At 43.1% G+C, this 16,908-nt stretch overlaps 1 long non-coding RNA gene across 1 annotated transcript in view; it reads right to left on the bottom strand.

Annotated features, from left to right (window-relative positions):
- Positions 1 to 5,894: 5,894 nt before the first annotated feature.
- The window catches only part of LOC148005100 (uncharacterized), a 29,657-nt gene continuing 18,643 nt past the window's right edge, over positions 5,895 to 16,908 (bottom strand). The window contains exons 5-6 of the long non-coding RNA XR_015622234.1: positions 10,640 to 10,778; positions 5,895 to 8,726 (exon numbers count right to left, since the gene is read on the bottom strand). This is a non-coding gene — a long non-coding RNA (uncharacterized LOC148005100). The remainder of the gene's footprint in view (positions 8,727 to 10,639; positions 10,779 to 16,908) is intronic.

Below are 16,908 nucleotides of genomic sequence, written 5' to 3' on the forward strand. Positions count from 1 at the left end.
ATCCTGAACTTAATACTTACTTCAGCTCCTTCCTTGCCCCTCACATTTTTCCCAGTATCTGAGACATTTCCCTTCAAATGTTCAAAACATCATAATAATATTCTTCACAACCTGAGCTTATCAACATTTTCTTTCTTCCTTCCTGTGAGAGTCCCCACTCGGGGGCTGTGTATTCAAATGATCCTGTGGCAATTTTAGAGTCTCTTCTCTGGTCTCTAAAGGTCAATTTCAAATTCCTCACAGCCTACATCTCTGAAAGTTTTTCTAAACTAGTTTGTTGATTATTAGATGGTTTCTTTCCTCTTGTACCATTATGAAATTCTCTAGCTTTCTTTGAACATACTTGTTTGCTTTCTGTCTTTTGGGTTGGAAGACATCCTTCAATCTCTGGTTGCTGATGGTTTCTGACCATCTGACTATCTCATTTCAGAATGAGACACAAAAATAAAAGAGACTTGGTGTCCTTGGGAAGCCATGCTGTTTGGGATGATCCTTGTATGGGCAGAAATTTATCCTTGGTCTCTTCAGTTCAGAGGTCCCCAACCTATGGGTCATGACCCTTTGGGGGTGGACAACACTTTTACAGAAGTAGCATATTCGATATACTGTACAACAGGTATTTACATTATGATTCACAATAGTAGTAAAATTATAGTTATAAAATAGCAACAAAAATAATTTTATGGTTGGGGGTCACCACAACATGAGGAACTGTATTAAAGGGTCACAGCATTAGGAAGGTTGAGAACCAAAGCATTAGTTTCTCTATATAATAGCCAATTATTCCATCCTGAAGATTTACCTATGCTGGGTCTGTCTTTCTTTTTTTTTGTTTTGTTTTGTTTTGTTTTGTTTTGTTTTGTTTTTTCCATGGCAGTTAAAATTTAATGCTAGGTACAAACAAAAGTCTTGTCTGTGTACGTTTCTTACCATAATGGTTGTGTCTTTTTTTTTTTTTTTTATATTAACTTGAGTATTTCTTATATACATTTCGAGTGTTATTCCCTTTCCCGGTTTCCGGGCAAACATCCCCCTCCCCCCTCCCCTTCCTTATGGGTGTTCCCCTCCCCACCCTCCCCCCATTGCCGCCCTCCCCCCAACAGTCTAGTTCACTGGGGGTTCAGTCTTAGCAGGACCCATGGCTTCCCCTTCCACTGGTGCTCTTACTAGGATATTCATTGCTACCTATGAGGTCAGAGTCCAGGGTCAGTCCATGTATAGTCTTTAGGTAGTGGCTTAGTCCCTGGAAGCTCTGGTTGCTTGACATTGTTGTACTTTTGGGGTCTCGAGCCCCTTCAAGCTCTTCCAGTTCTTTCTCTGATTCCTTCAATAGAGGACCTATTCTCAGTTCAGTGGTTTGCTGCTGGCATTCGCCTCTGTATTTGCTGTATTCTGGCTGTGTCTCTCAGGAGCGATCTACATCTGGCTCCTGTCGGTCTGCACTTCTTTGCTTCATCCATCTTGTCTAATTGGGTGGCTGTATATGTATGGGCCACATGTGGGGCAGGCTCTGAATGGGTGTTCCTTAAGTCTCTGTTTTAATCTTTGCCTCTCCCTTCCCTGCCAAGGGTATTCTTTTTCCTCATTTAAAGAAGGAGTGAAGCATTCACATTTTGATCATGCGTCTTGAGTTTCGTTTGTTCTAGGGATCTAGGGTAATTCAAGCATTTGGGCTAATAGCCACTTATCAATGAGTGCATACCATGTATGTCTTTCTGTGTTTGGGTTAGCTCACTCAGGATGATATTTTCCAGTTCCAACCATTTGCCTACGAATTTCATAAACTCGTTGTTTTTGATAGCTGAGTAATATTCCATTGTGTAGATGTACCACATTTTCTGTATCCATTCCTCTGTTGAAGGGCATCTGGGTTCTTTCCATTTTCTGGCTATTATAAATAAGGCTGCGATGAACATAGTGGAGCACGTGTCTCTTTTATATGTTGAGGCATCTTTTGGGTATATGCCCAAGAGAGGTATAGCTGGATCCTCAGGCAGTTCAATGTCCAATTTTCTGAGGAACCTCCAGACTGATTTCCAGAATGGTTTTACCAGTCTGCAATCCCACCAACAATGGAGGAGTGTTCCTCTTTCTCCACATCCTCGCCAGCATCTGCTGTCACCTGAGTTTTTGATCTTAGCCATTCTCACTGGTGTGAGGTGAAATCTCAGGGTTGTTTTGATTTGCATTTCCCTTATGACTAAAGATGTTGAACATTTCTTTAGGTGTTTCTCAGCCATTCGGCATTCCTCAGCTGTGAATTCTTTGTTTAGCTCTGAACCCCATTTTTAATAGGGTTATTTGTTTCCCTGTGGTCTAACTTCTTGAGTTCTTTGTATATTTTGGATATAAGGCCTCTATCTGTTGCAGAATTGGTAAAGATCTTTTCCCAATCTGTTGGTTGCCGATTTGTCCTAACCACAGTGTCCTTTGCCTTACAGAAGCTTTGCAGTTTTATGAGATCCCATTTGTCGATTCTTGATCTTAGAGCATAAGCCATTGGTGTTTTGTTCAGGAAATTTTTTCCAGTGCCCATGTGTTCCAGATGTTTCCCTAGTTTTTCTTCTATTAGTTTGAGTGTGTCTGGTTTGATGTGGAGGTCCTTGATCCACTTGGACTTAAGCTTTGTACAGGGTGATAAGCATGGATCGATCTGCATTCTTCTACATGTTGCTCTCCAGTTGAACCAGCACCATTTGCTGAAAATGCTATCTTTTTTCCATTGGATGGTTTTGGCTCCTTTGTCAAAAATCAAGTGACCATAGGTGTGTGGGTTCATTTCTGGGTCTTCAATTCTATTCCATTGGTCTATCTGTCTGTCTCTGTACCAATACCATGCAGTTTTTATCACTATTGCTCTGTAATACTGCTTGAGTTCAGGGATAGTGATTCCCCCTGAAGTCCTTTTATTGTTGAGGATAGTTTTAGCTATCCTGGGTTTTTTGTTATTCCAGATGAATTTGCAAATTGTTCTGTCTAACTCTTTGAAGAATTGGATTGGTATTTTGATGGGGATTGCATTGAATCTGTAGATTGCTTTTGGTAAAATGGCCATTTTTACTATATTAATCCTGCCAATCCATGAGCATGGGAGATCTTTCCATCTTCTGAGGTCTTCTTCAATTTCTTTCTTCAGTGTCTTGAAGTTCTTATTGTACAGATCTTTTACTTGCTTGGTTAAAGTCACACCGAGGTACTTTATATTATTTGGGTCTATTATGAAGGGTGTCGTTTCCCTAATTTCTTTCTCGGCTTGTTTCTCTTTTGTATAGAGGAAGGCAACTGATTTATTTGAGTTAATTTTATACCCAGCCACTTTGCTGAAGTTGTTTATCAGCTTTAGTAGTTCTCTGGTGGAACTTTTGGGATCACTTAAATATACTATCATGTCATCTGCAAATAGTGATATTTTGACCTCTTCTTTTCCGATCTGTATCCCTTTGATCTCCTTTTGTTGCCTGATTGCTCTGGCTAGAACTTCAAGAACTATATTGAATAAGTAGGGAGAGAGTGGGCAGCCTTGTCTAGTCCCTGATTTTAGTGGGATTGCTTCAAGTTTCTCTCCATTTAGTTTAATGTTAGCAACTGGTTTGCTGTATATGGCTTTTACTATGTTTAGGTATGGGCCTTGAATTCCTATTCTTTCCAGGACTTTTATCATGAAGGGGTGTTGAATTTTGTCAAATGCTTTCTCAGCATCTAATGAAATGATCATGTGGTTCTGTTCTTTCAGTTTGTTTATATAATGGATCACGTTGATGGTTTTCCGTATATTAAACCATCCCTGCATGCCTGGGATGAAGCCTACTTGATCATGGTGGATGATTGTTTTGATGTGCTCTTGAATTCGGTTTGCCAGAATTTTATTGAGTATTTTTGCGTCGATATTCATAAGGGAAATTGGTCTGAAGTTCTCTTTCTTTGTTGTGTCTTTGTGTGGTTTAGGTATAAGAGTAATTGTGGCTTCGTAGAAGGAATTCAGAAGGGCTCCATCTGTTTCAATTTTGTGGAATAGTTTGGATAATATTGGTATGAGGTCTTCTATGAAGGTTTGATAGAATTCTGCACTAAACCCGTCTGGACCTGGGCTCTTTTTGGTTGGGAGACCTTTAATGACTGCTTCTATTTCCTTAGGAGTTATGGGGTTGTTTAACTGGTTTATCTGTTCCTGATTTAACTTCGATACCTGGTATCTGTCTAGGAAATTGTCCATTTCCTGAAGATTTTCAAATTTTGTTGAATATAGGTTTTTATAGTAAGATCTGATGATTTTTTGAATTTCCTCTGAATCTGTAGTTATGTCACCCTTTTCATTTCTGATTTTGTTAATTTGGACGCACTCTCTGTGTCCTCTCGTTAGTCTGGCTAAGGGTTTATCTATCTTGTTGATTTTCTCAAAGAACCAACTTTTGGTTCTGTTGATTCTTTCTATGGTCCTTTTTGTTTCTACTTGGTTGATTTCAGCTCTGAGTTTGATTATTTCCTGCCTTCTACTCCTCCTGGGTGTATTTGCTTCTTTTTGTTCTAGAGCTTTTAGGTGTGCTGTCAAGCTGCTGACATATGCTCTTTCCTGTTTCTTTCTGCAGGCACTCAGCACTATGAGTTTTCCTCTTAGCACAGCTTTCATTGTGTCCCATAAGTTTGAGTATGTTGTATCTTCATTTTCATTAAATTCTAAAAAGTTTTTAATTTCTTTCTTTATTTCTTCCTTGACCAGGTTATCATTGAGTAGAGCATTGTTCAATTTCCACGTATATGTGGGCATTCTTCCCTTATTGTTATTGAAGACCAGTTTTAGGCCGTGGTGGTCCGATAGCACGCATGGGATTATTTCTATCTTTCTGTACCTGTTGAGGCCCGTTTTTTGACCAATTATATGGTCAATTTTGGAGAAAGTACCATGAGGAGCTGAGAAGAAGGTATATCCTTTTGCTTTAGGATAGAATGTTCTATAAATATCCGTTAAGTCCATTTGGCTCATGACTTCTCTTAGTCTGTCGACATCACTGTTTAATTTCTGTTTCCATGATCTGTCCATTGATGAGAGTGGGGTGTTGAAATCTCCCACTATTATTGTGTGAGGTGCAATGTGTGTTTTGAGCTTTAGTGAGGTTTCTTTTACGTATGTAGGTGCCCTTGTATTTGGGGCATAGATATTTAGGATTGAGAGTTCATCTTGGTGGATTTTTCCTTTGATGAATATGAAGTGTCCTTCCTTATCTTTTTTGATGACTTTTAGTTGGAAATTGATTTTATTTGATATTAGAATGGCTACTCCAGCTTGCTTCTTCTGACCATTTGCTTGGAAAGTTGTTTTCCAGCCTTTCACTCTGAGGTAGTGTCTGTCTTTGTCTCTGAGGTGTGTTTCCTGTAGGCAGCAGAATGCAGGGTCCTCGTTGCGTATCCAGTTTGTTAATCTATGTCTTTTTATTGGGGAGTTGAGGCCATTGATATTGAGAGATATTAAGGAATAGTGATTATTGTTTCCCTTTATATTCATATTTGGATGTGAGGTTATGTTTGTGTGCTTTCATTCTCTTTGTTTTGTTGCCAAGACGATTAGTTTCTTGCTTCTTCTAGGGTATAGCTTGCCTCCTTATGTTGGGCTTTACCATTTATTATCCTTTGTAGTGCTGGATTTGTAGAAAGATATTGTGTAAATTTGGCTTTGTCATGGAATATCTTGGTTTCTCCATCAATGTTAATTGAGAGTTTTGCTGGATACAGTAACCTGGGCTGGCATTTGTGTTCTCTTAGGGTCTGTATGACATCAGTCCAGGATCTTCTGGCCTTCATAGTTTCTGGCGAGAAGTCTGGTGTGATTCTGATAGGTCTCCCTTTATATGTTACTTGACCTTTTTCCCTTACTGCTTTTAATATTCTTTCTTTATTTTGTGCGTTTGGTGTTTTGACAATTATGTGACGGGAGGTGTTTCTTTTCTGGTCCAATCTATTTGGAGTTCTGTAGGCTTCTTGTATGTCTATGGGTATCTCTTTTTTTAGGTTAGGGAAGTTTTCTTCTATGATTTTGTTGAAGATATTTACTGGTCCTTTGAGCTGGGAGTATTCACTCTCTTCTATACCTATTATACTTAGGTTTGATCTTCTCATTGAGTCCTGGATTTCCTGTATGTTTTGGACCAGTAGCTTTTTCCGCTTTACATTATCTTTGACAGTTGAGTCAATGATTTCTATGGAATCTTCTGCTCCCGAGATTCTCTCTTCCATCTCTTGTATTCTGTTGGTGAAGCTTGTATCTACAGCTCCTTGTCTCTTCTTTTGGTTTTCTATATCCAGGGTTGTTTCCATGTGTTCTTTCTTGATTGCTTCTATTTCCATTTTTAATTCCTTCAACTGTTTGATTGTGTTTTCCTGGAATTCTTTCAGGGATTTTTGCGATTCCTCTCTGTAGGCTTCTACTTGTTTATTAATGTTTTCCTGTGTTTCCCTAAGTGTGTTCATGTCTTTCTTGAAGTCCTCCAGCATCATGATCAAGTATGATTTTGAAACTAGATCTTGCTTTTCTGGTGTGTTTGGATATTCCATGTTTGTTTTGGTGGGAGAATTGGGCTCCGATGATGGCATGTAGTCTTGGTTTCTGTTGCTTGGGTTCCTGCGCTTGCCTCTCGCCATCAGATTATCTCTAGTGTTACTTTGTTCTGCTATTTCTGACAGTGGCTAGACTGTCCTATAAGCCTGTGTGTCAGGAGTGCTGTAGACCTGTTTTCCTCTCTTTCAGTCAGTTATGGGGACAGAGTGTTCTGCTTTCGGGCGTGTAGTTTTTCCTCACTACAGGTCTTCAGCTGTTCCTGTGGGCCTGTGTCTTGAGTTCACCAGGCAGCTTTCTTGCAGCAGAAAAGTTGGTCTTACCTGTGGTCCCGAGGCTCAAGTTCGCTCGTGGGGTGCTGCCCAGGGGCTCTCTGCAGCGGCAGCAACCAGGAAGACCTGTGCCGCCCCTTCCGGGAGCTTCAGTGCACCAGGGTTCCAGATGGTCTTTGGCTTTTTCATCTGGCGTCCGAGATGTGTGTGCAGGGAGCAGTCTCTTCTGGTTTCCCAGGCTTGTCTGCCTCTCTGAAGGTTTAGTCTCCCTCCCACGGGATTTGGGTGCAGAGAACTGTTTATCCGGTCTGTTTCTTTCAGGTTCCGGCGGTGTCTCAGGCAGGTGTCCTGCCGCTCCTGGGCCCTCCCCCACGGGAGCCCAGAGGCCTTATACAGTTTCCTCTTGGGCCAGGGATGTGGGCAGGGGTGAGCAGTGTTGGTGGTCTCTTCCGCTCTGCAGCCTCAGGAGTGCCCACCTGACCAGGCGGTTGGGTCTCTCTCTCACAGGGTCTGGGAGCAGAGAGCTGCTGCGGGCCGGGATCCGCGGGTGTGGGACTTCCGGGTCTGTCTTTCTTAACATAAGGCCAGAGAAAACAGCTAAGGCTATTACACTTCTGAAAGCGAAGATACCGATACACTTGATAAAGGCAAGCTCTTGAGCCTGGTGCTTGCCCAGTAGTCTTCCCTTGTCTATAGTCTCTCAGCTTAGCCCAGAACCTCAAGCGCCTGCTGTGTCAGAGGAAGCAGGGAAGTCATCAAGACCTGCAATTCCAGTCCTCACCTGCTTGTTTAAACATTGTCCTCTGGTGGGTCTGCTTGAGGGCCTGCAGGACACTTGGGAAGAGAACTGGTGCCATTTTGGCTTTATCTGTCCACAGTACGTTTCCTCATAAAAGGGGCTTTAAAATAATTCACCTTGGTTCTTGGGCCCTGGTAGGAGGTGTACCTGTCTTTTCATTTACTTTTTTTAGCATTTTCCTTCCTAATGTTTTTTTTTTTTCAGACACACATGCCTTAATGATGATTCTATATGGTAAGCCTTCATTGTGTGTCTCTGTTTCATGACTACTTTACTTATGAGACCTTTTTCAGTCGGCAAGGTACAGGAAAACCAAGAATCTCTTCAACTTTACACTATCGGAATCTCGTGGCCGGGGCCTGAGAGCTGGTATCTTGAGACAATTGTTTCAGTAATTCTGGTGACCTATTAGACCTTTCATGCCTAATGTCTGACCATGAGGCTCTGATATACCAAGATACACATCTCTGGTGTCACTTGTCTGCCCACTGCCCTGGCTTGACAGAGGCTAAGCCCCAGACCTTGAAGTCTCTATCATTCCTAAGCTATGGTTTCTCACCCTAACTCTTGTCCTCAGTCTGGCCTGTTCAGTCTCAGGTGAGCTTTATGGACTTCTTCATACCCTTGTCAAGGCTCATGTCCTGATCCTTCATCTACTACAGCCAAATCCCGATCTTACCCTGCTCCAGCTGGACCATCTTGATGTTGCCTGTGCCTCAGCACGAGTAAACAGGAAGGATGCTATTTGTGGTACAGGATTTGACCTAAGGGGAGATACAGGTAAGGAGACCCAAGGAAGAAGTGATGGCTTCAGGATGTTGTCTCAAGCAGTCTTCTGAAGTGAGGTCTCAGTATACCTTTTAGTAGCAGAGTCGTTTTTGCACAGAGTAAGCAAAATTCAACCCAGGGATACCTCCTGCTATCGAAATCAAGCTCTACTGTTACTCTCCCTCTAATAGTCATGTCTCTTCCTCAATCGCTACTACAGGACAAGCATTCCCATCTGCATATACTATGCGAGCATGCGCATTGCAGAGATGTGGAAAGTGGTGTACAGAAGAATTTATTCAGATCTCAAGATCTTCTCTCCTTATGTTCTAGCAGTCACCTGAAAGGAAAGGAAAAAATGCAGCTCTCGCCATCTGGGAGGAACAACGCCCTTGCAGAAATGTATCTGCAAATGAAATTCAAGTCAAATCACTGTGTCTCCCACTTCCACAAAGCTCAGAGACCTGCAGCCTCCTCCCTCCCTGGTGATAGCTAGTCTGGCAGGTGAAGCTGGACAAACCCTGGCATTGAGAACAGCAGCAGTAACTAGAAACATGGTGGCCAAGGCAAAGCTACAAGCTCCTTCTCTTCCATGCCCCTCTTTATCATTCCCCATGGCTTTCTGATATATTCGCTTGGAGACTAAACATGCCCAGAGCTCTGTGTAGTTCCAGATCCGAATTATTTTGTAAAACATGCTAAGCGCTTTTAGAGTTAGGCAAGCAAGAAAATACTTGACTTTCATTCTAATGAAAACTATTTTTAACACTTAAAATATATAAAACGACCATCCTTTTAGATCTGCAGCCCCCGGCATTTGCCAGCGCACTACAGCACACAGCTCTTTAAGCACCATACATGAAGATCTAGGTTTACAGAAAAGTTAAACTGCAGGACATTTACTTATCCGTTGATAAGGTTGTCCTCCGTAGACAAATTCATAAAATCTAGAAACCCAAATTCAGACCAAGCCCAGCCATGTGCTATCACAGCCTCTCTGTTTCCCTGTGGGACACGGAGGCCGACGTTCATCTGCTCCCTGTGGGCTGTCTAGAGTGGAAGCGGTACAGATCCATAGGCAGGTAATAGGGCTCCTGTGAGAGAAGGACAGCAGCAGCCCCTCCCTGGAGTGGCACCCCCAGGTTGTTGGGGGGCTACCCTCCCGCCTTGTCAAGTTATAAAGAGTCTAGCCTTGGTCCCCACACCTAGAATATGAGCTGTTCCAAGTCCCATCATTCTGCACACTATCGCCCTGCAGCCCTGAGATTCAGTTAAACACTGTAGCTCCTGAGTACATTTTAATTTCTAATCATTAGTTACAAGATTTTCTTGTTAATTCTGATTCAGCAGATTTTGCTGAGACAGCTCTATTTTTTTTCTCCTTTATTTTGGTCCGCACTGCACAGAGCCTATTCAGACAGACAATAAATCCGGGTGGCTAACCTCCCTCCTGGGAACGAATCATCTGCAACTCAGGAAAGGACACAGCCCCAGGGTGGCAGCAGATGGGGGTGGGGTGGGAGTTGGGGAGGTTAGGGGGTGGGGAGGGATCTTCCTCCTGGGTTTCTTTACAGGTGACTCTGGACCCAGGATAACACACTGCAGGTAATTACATCAAGAGATAACACGATTCTCCCCAAACTGCAACATCAGACAATTAGGTGTGTGGAGTGTAAGGTTGGGTAGACCGGAGGGTGAGCTCAGGACAATTCAGCAAAACAGGGCTCCTGCTCCCTGCCTCTTTTATTAGATCACAGATATCAAGCGGCTGAATTTGCTGTAGATTTATGTAGCGTGGGAGGCACCAACAGAATTTTGCAATCAGTGAGACTGGTTCAGGGCTGTGCACCTTCCTCCCTTCCTTCCTTGTACCAAGGTGCCTGCTTATAGCCATTGGCAAGAACAAGTTTATGGCTCTCCTTGGTCAGGGAGGCAGCCTCCCTCCCAATCCTAGATGTAGGAAAATAATGAACTGTGCTAAATTGTCTTCCTGGATCTAATCTCCTTTTCAGAGACAACGGGTATTCTTAGGCATGGTTACTATAGGCTAACACTTAGAGAATATTACCATGCGCTTGCCACTCTTGTGTATTAACTAGCTAGCCATTGTAAATAGAAGAGATAGCCCTTTTTATACAGTAACTCACTTTGTAACCCCAGCAACCCCACAGGTGAATATAAGTAATGACTCCCATTTTATAGATGAGGAAACAGAGGTAGGCAAGAAGTGCAGAATTCTTTGTAGTCACTCACATAATCAGTGGCAGAGCTGAAACTTGGTTCCCAGTTTTTTAGACTCCATGCCCTTAGCAATTGCACTTTATTCATGAAATCTGGTTTTGTCACAAGATAAGACCAGAGTGTCCTGATTACAATACAGGCAAAGGTCCTTCTGAGGAGAAAAAGGGCCAGAGTTAGACCTTTGCTGGGAGTGTTGTAGGGACAGATTTAGCTGATTGGCTTAAAATTTACCATCAAGTAAATTCCATAATAGAAGAATGCTGGGCTGCGTGTCTGCCTTACTTGGGGGTGCCAGAAGCTCTAACATGCTGCCCAGAGGAGGCAGAATGCAGTCCGTAATGGGGCTCCTAGTCCGTGTTTCCCAGGTTGGAAAACAGAAGAGTCTGGGAAAATTACTGTGGTTCCCAGTCTCCTGCATAACCAGGTACCACAGGCATACTGCTGGGAAAGAGGTCCTTTGCCCATGCTTCCCTCAGGGTGTCTACTCACCAGGCAAGAAGGAGAAGGCTGAACCCAGGACAGGGGTGGGGCCAAGGTAGGAGGTGGAGGATAGGTGATGGGGGATAAGGGGTAGGAGTTGTAAGGGTGAGGGTGTGAAACCTGGTTTGGTGCCAAGTGAGTGCCAAGAGTCCAGGGAGGGGCTAGGAGAGAAAAGGCCATCTCTACAAGATTTAGGTGTGGCTGTTTATGATGAAGGCTTCCCCCGCACTGCAATCTTTGATGAAGAGATGGTCCTTGCTGTATTATATTGATGGTGAATATAAATACATACCTTACTCAGGGTGAACCAGGGATTAAACACCTTTTGTGGTAAGGAATGCCCAGGAAGGGAAGCTCATCCACTGAACACCCTATGCCTATCTAAGCACCTCATTAGCATGGGGAACTCCAGGTTTTTATGCTATGTGACTGATTGCCATGCTCCTCTCAGTGGGGTGTTGTCATTACCTGCCCCAAAGCAGGTAGTTGGTGGGCAGTGGCCCCTTGCCTACCATACTCAATTATGAGTTTCATGAGTTGGGGCCCACTCAGCCTTACCAGTTCTTCTGTCTGCTGCCATGGTCCACTTGCCCCACAGAAGAAGACCAGTCATTCAGACCGTCAACCTGGATGCTAATACAGTACAGACCAAGGCCACAGACGAAAAGGTAATGCAGGTCAAGAAACGATGGGCAAAGTAGACCTTCGGAATAACTGACAGCTGGTAGTAAGTCAAGAGTTAGACCCTGGCTAAGGCAGGCATTGTAGCAAGAGCCAAATTCTCTATCTCATACCATATAAGAGTAAGTTTGAAATAGTTCAAGGATGTAAATATAAAAGACAAAACCAACAACTCTTAGAAGGAAGCAAGAATAAACTTTCATAGTCTCAGATTTGACTTTAAAAAAAATAAAACACAAAATAACCAAATATAAATTTCTAGCCAAAGAAAATGCTGGACAAACTGTATTTTTTTCCAAACTGAAAGCTTTTCTACATAAAATGGTATAAAGAAGAAAAATTAAATACCCGAAGATGAAAAGTATTTGTAAATCATGTATTTGATGATGATTTAGTACCTAGAATATAGAATGAACTTCTGAGACTCAACAACAAAAAGGACAAACACTTCAATTTTAAAATAATTTGAAAGCTATAGAACTCAGTAAAGAGCACTGGCTGCTCTTCCATAGGACCAGGGTTTGGTTCCTGGCCCCACAGTTCACACCTACCTATAACTTCAGTTCTCAAGGGGTTTGATACCCTCTTTTGGCCTCCAAAGGCACCAGGCATACACACACATACAAGCACACAGACATCTGTACATGTACAAATAAAATAAACAAAATTGAAAACAAATAAACATTTTTAGAGAACATTTACAAATGCACTCAAGGCTTCTCATCTGAAGACTACAAATCAAAAGAGCCATGAGGGTTAGGGATGTAGCTCAGTTGACAGAATGCTTATCTACATGCACAAGTCCACGGGTTCAATCTCCAGCGCTGTGTAAATTAGGTGTGGAGGTGAGTGTTTGCTTCAAGAGGTAGAGGCAAGAGAATCAGAAATGGAAGGTCCATCCTGGGCTACATAGCAAGTTGGAAGCTATCCTAAGCTACTTGAGATATTATTTCAAATGCAGGTAAAACTAAGACAGCAACCAAACACAAATACCAAAAATCAACCAGAGGTTACTATGGACTAGAACTGACATAATGAAAACATTTAAAATTAACAAAACCCCCAACTCAGGAAGTGATGATAAAGATGTGGACAAACTCGAACCCTCATTGATTCTGGTAGGAGAGGAAACATGGTTTAGCTTCTGTTGAAAACAGTTCAAGGGGTAGTTCTCAAAAGTGGGACAGTTATCATTTGACCCACCAGTTCCAACTCCTATGTATAAAGCCAAAAGGATTGATTAAGAACTGAATAAACACACACACACACACACACACACACACACACACACACACACACACACACACACACAATCATGATTCATTGTAGCCTCAAGTGGAAACACCCCAAACAGCTATTAGCAGATGAATGAATAAAAAAAAATGTGGTTTATAGACAGTGGAAATATTAGCTAGATATAAAAAGGAATGAAGAGCCAATACAGACCATAATGTGGATTAACCTCGAAAATACGCTAAATGAAAGAGGCTGGTCCCATGAGTCTCCTTTTACACACTTCTATTTGTATGAAATGTTTAGAATCTTAAATCTATACAACTGGAAACAAGATTACTGGTTGCCAGGGCCTGGGAGAGGGAAAAAATGAAAATGAACTGCTTAATAAATAGCTAAGAAATTTCCTTTTTGGGAAATGAAAACATTACGGAACAGAACAAGCCTTCTTATGCTTGAATTGTTAATATCTTTCAAAGGCCCACATGATAAAGGCTTGGCTGCCAACCTGTGGCTCTAGGAGGAGGCAGTAGAACCTTGAAGAGGTGGGGCCTAATGGAAGGAAGTTAGGTCATTGGTACTGTGCCCTGGAAGGTAGTATTGGTGACTATGCCCTTTCCTCTTCCTTTGCTCGTTTCACATCCAGGTGCTGAAGTTAACAGGCCTACCCCACCTCCACTCCCATCATGCTGTACTGTACCCCCACTGGTCCAGAATTACATGGCCAACTAACTATTCATGGACTGGAAGCATTGAAAACTATCAGCCAAAATAGGCTTTTATTCTTTTAAAGTTTACTTTTCTTGTGTAATTGCTATAGTAACAGAAGGATGACTAATACAAGCATAGAGGTGGTATTGTATAACATGATTATATTAAAGACCACAGAACTGTTTGTTTCCAGAGATTAAATAAAATGGCCTGGGGATCACGTATCTGGCACAGGGCAGGAGCCTTGTTAGACTGCAAGGGTGATTTGGTGCTAACCTCAGTACACAGAGCCAGGAATCTTCAAGCAAATTCAACCCAGAAGAGGAGCAAGATCACAGTCTGTCTTGAAGATGGATAGTATCTGGTGTCTAGTTAGGCAAATAGGAACCCAGAAGGGAAGTTACCAATAGCTAGCTGTTCCGTGTGGTCATCCAAGGTTGGCAAAAACAAGTGGCCAGGGGACATGGACTCGGATTTCCTGTGATTCTGGCATTTCTGGCCTCCCCCCCTCCCTTGCTCGGCTTGTTATATAAGCCTAGAGGCTTAGACCAATGCATTTGGCTGATAATGAATCTCAAACACAAAGGAGAAAAAGAGAGAGAGAATGGGGATGGGGTGGGGGGATGGAGGGACTGTTCTGTTGTTGTTTAGAAAATGAACAAAACAGCTGGAGGTAAGGCTTTTGTTTCAGGCTGCCATCTCTGATTCATGTGTCTCTATAATCCTGACTGCAGCTTGAGCAAGCCAGGAAGAGCGATTATTACCTCGCACACTGCACCCACCAGCATGGGGTTTATTGGAAGTCGACGCCCATTTAGCACTGTCAGGAGCTTGCTTATCATGCAAAACAGGCCACGGCCCGGGGAGAGCCTTCTCCACTGCCTGGATACTCAGGAAGGTGTGTTGCTCTGCTCCAGGGCCCAACTGAGGATGGAGGGGCTCTGCAGAAACCTGGATATTTCGTTCTAATTGGCCTATTGGGCTGTTGTTTATTTTGTGCTTTTACCTTGCCTCTGTGTCTACCTTTAATCTTCTCACACTTTACTGGGCCTGGCCTGTGTGTGTGTGTGTGTGTGTGTGTGTGTGTGTGTGTGTGTGTGTGCAGGTTCCTATGCCACCACTGTACTTCCTCCTGAAGAAACTGATGAAGAATTTTGTCTAGAATGTGTGTGAAGAGGAAGAAAGGCAGAAGGTTGGTCAGGCCTTCCTCCCTTATGAATGGCCTAGCCTTCTGCTGAGCCATCACAGACAGATCTAGAAAGCAAAACGGAGACTGTCACTGGACAAAGAAAGAAGGTGAGGATGGGGAGACAGCAGGCATGTTCAGAGGCTCAGTCGCACAGTTCTAGATATTCACTCCATTGGGGGGCTCAGTTCTGAATAGTTACTCTGTTGGCAAGAGGAGCCTGAGCAAGATACATTAATGCTTGTATTTCAGGACTAATGAGTGGAAGCAGAATGACCAGGCCCTGGCTGGGCCTTCTGGATCAGGGACAGGAGGGCTCATAGATGATTCCCCAGCACGGAACCTGTTCTATACTAACACAGATACCCAATAAAGGAGGCCGCTGGCCCTAGGTCTAAGCTACAGGCTACAGTGTGTGCCCAGCTACTGTCAGAGCGGGGTCAGTCCCAAAAGGGCCAGGTCTGTGCTCAGAGGCTGACTACAGCTCTGCAGGGCTGGGGAAGGGGAGAACCCAAGCCTCTACCCTGAACACTCTTTCCTTGAGCGCTTTCCCCTTTGTCAAGTGCTCCAAGGATTAAGGCAAAGGATAAAATGCAGATGGAAAAGAAGAAGAGGGGTGATAAGAAAACAAAGAGCTGAGGGAGGCTCTTAGCACTAAAATCCCAGGCTCACTTAAACTAACAGAGAAAAAGTGAACATTAAGCATTAGAAAAGATGAGAGTCATTAAATTCGGCTTTGCCACCTTCCAGGTAAGTCAGCTGTGGCGGGGAGAGAGGCTAAAGGGGTCTGGATGATGACTAAAGCATTCCATGGATGTATGCAAGCCCCTCCTACCCTTCCTAGCTCCGCATCCCCAATTTCTCTATAGCAAACTAGGTTCAAGTGCTCAAGCTTCTTCCCTCCTACCCTGCCTGCTATCTCCCAATTAAAAGAGCTCTTCAGTATTTCCTGCGGTACCCTTAATATTAGGTCTGAAAACAATTTGCAATCAGTTGCACTAATTAATCTAATTGAATTTAATTTCCCTTTCTCAGTGTTAAGGGTGAATGAACTCCATATGCTGACTTATGTAAAGTAATATGCAAATTTGCATCTTGAGCCCCGAGCCCTGAAAACATTTTTGATTACTATGAAGGCTACATTGAAGTCCTACATAAGTAAACCATTCCCTACAGTGTCTTGCCTGACACCCCTCTCTCCCAAGAGTCCAGACACAATCTTATCTCCTTGCTGTGCCACTTGTGGCTTTGTCACCCTTGTTTCTACCCATGACTGTGCTGTGAACACAGAATAGAACTGTGCTATTCTTCAAATGGAGAGCAGTCTGCTTTAACTATTAAGGGGTCCGCTTTTGCTCTCTCTCCTCAAGGCCCCTCATAAGCTCAAGAAGGATCCATGTATGTACAGACAACCTTGGTGGTGAGACTGCTCTTGGGGTCATGGTAGACTGTGCTTTGTAAACTGTTCTGTCTGCCTCCAACTGAGGGCAGCTTCAATCTAGAAGTGGAGGAGGAGGGGAGCCCGGCCCAAGCAAGAATGTGGACAGAGAGAATAGGCTAGTATCACTAGTGATGAAGTGGCAGTGGAGGAAAAGGTCACAGGCCTTGATCAGGTATAAGCTGAGTCCCAGGGTCTCTGACAGAGTTTGCATTCAAGAGTCACCAAGTGGGGAAGTGCTGAGAAGATACTCAGGGGGACTAAAGGTGTGGCCCAAAACAGGCTCTGCCCTGGCCTTTTAGCTCACTTAAATCCCAACACCTTCATTCTGGATTTGCTTCAAAATACCCCAAGGTAAGAAAGTTGAATTGCATGGGGTATTGAGAAAGGAAACATAAATTATGAATCAGTTGTTGAAGCTGGGCCATGGGTTTATTGTGACTTAATATACTTAACATTGTTCCCACTTGTGTTTGAAATTTTCCTTAATTAAAAAAAGTATTCTAAGACTAAATCTGGATTTAAAAACTAGCCTTTTTTATTCCAACCGAG

The sequence above is a fragment of the Rattus norvegicus genome, chromosome 6 (assembly GCF_021556685.1).
Source record: "Rattus norvegicus strain SHRSP/BbbUtx chromosome 6, alternate assembly SHRSP_T2T, whole genome shotgun sequence".
Lineage (NCBI taxonomy): Eukaryota > Metazoa > Chordata > Mammalia > Rodentia > Muridae > Rattus > Rattus norvegicus.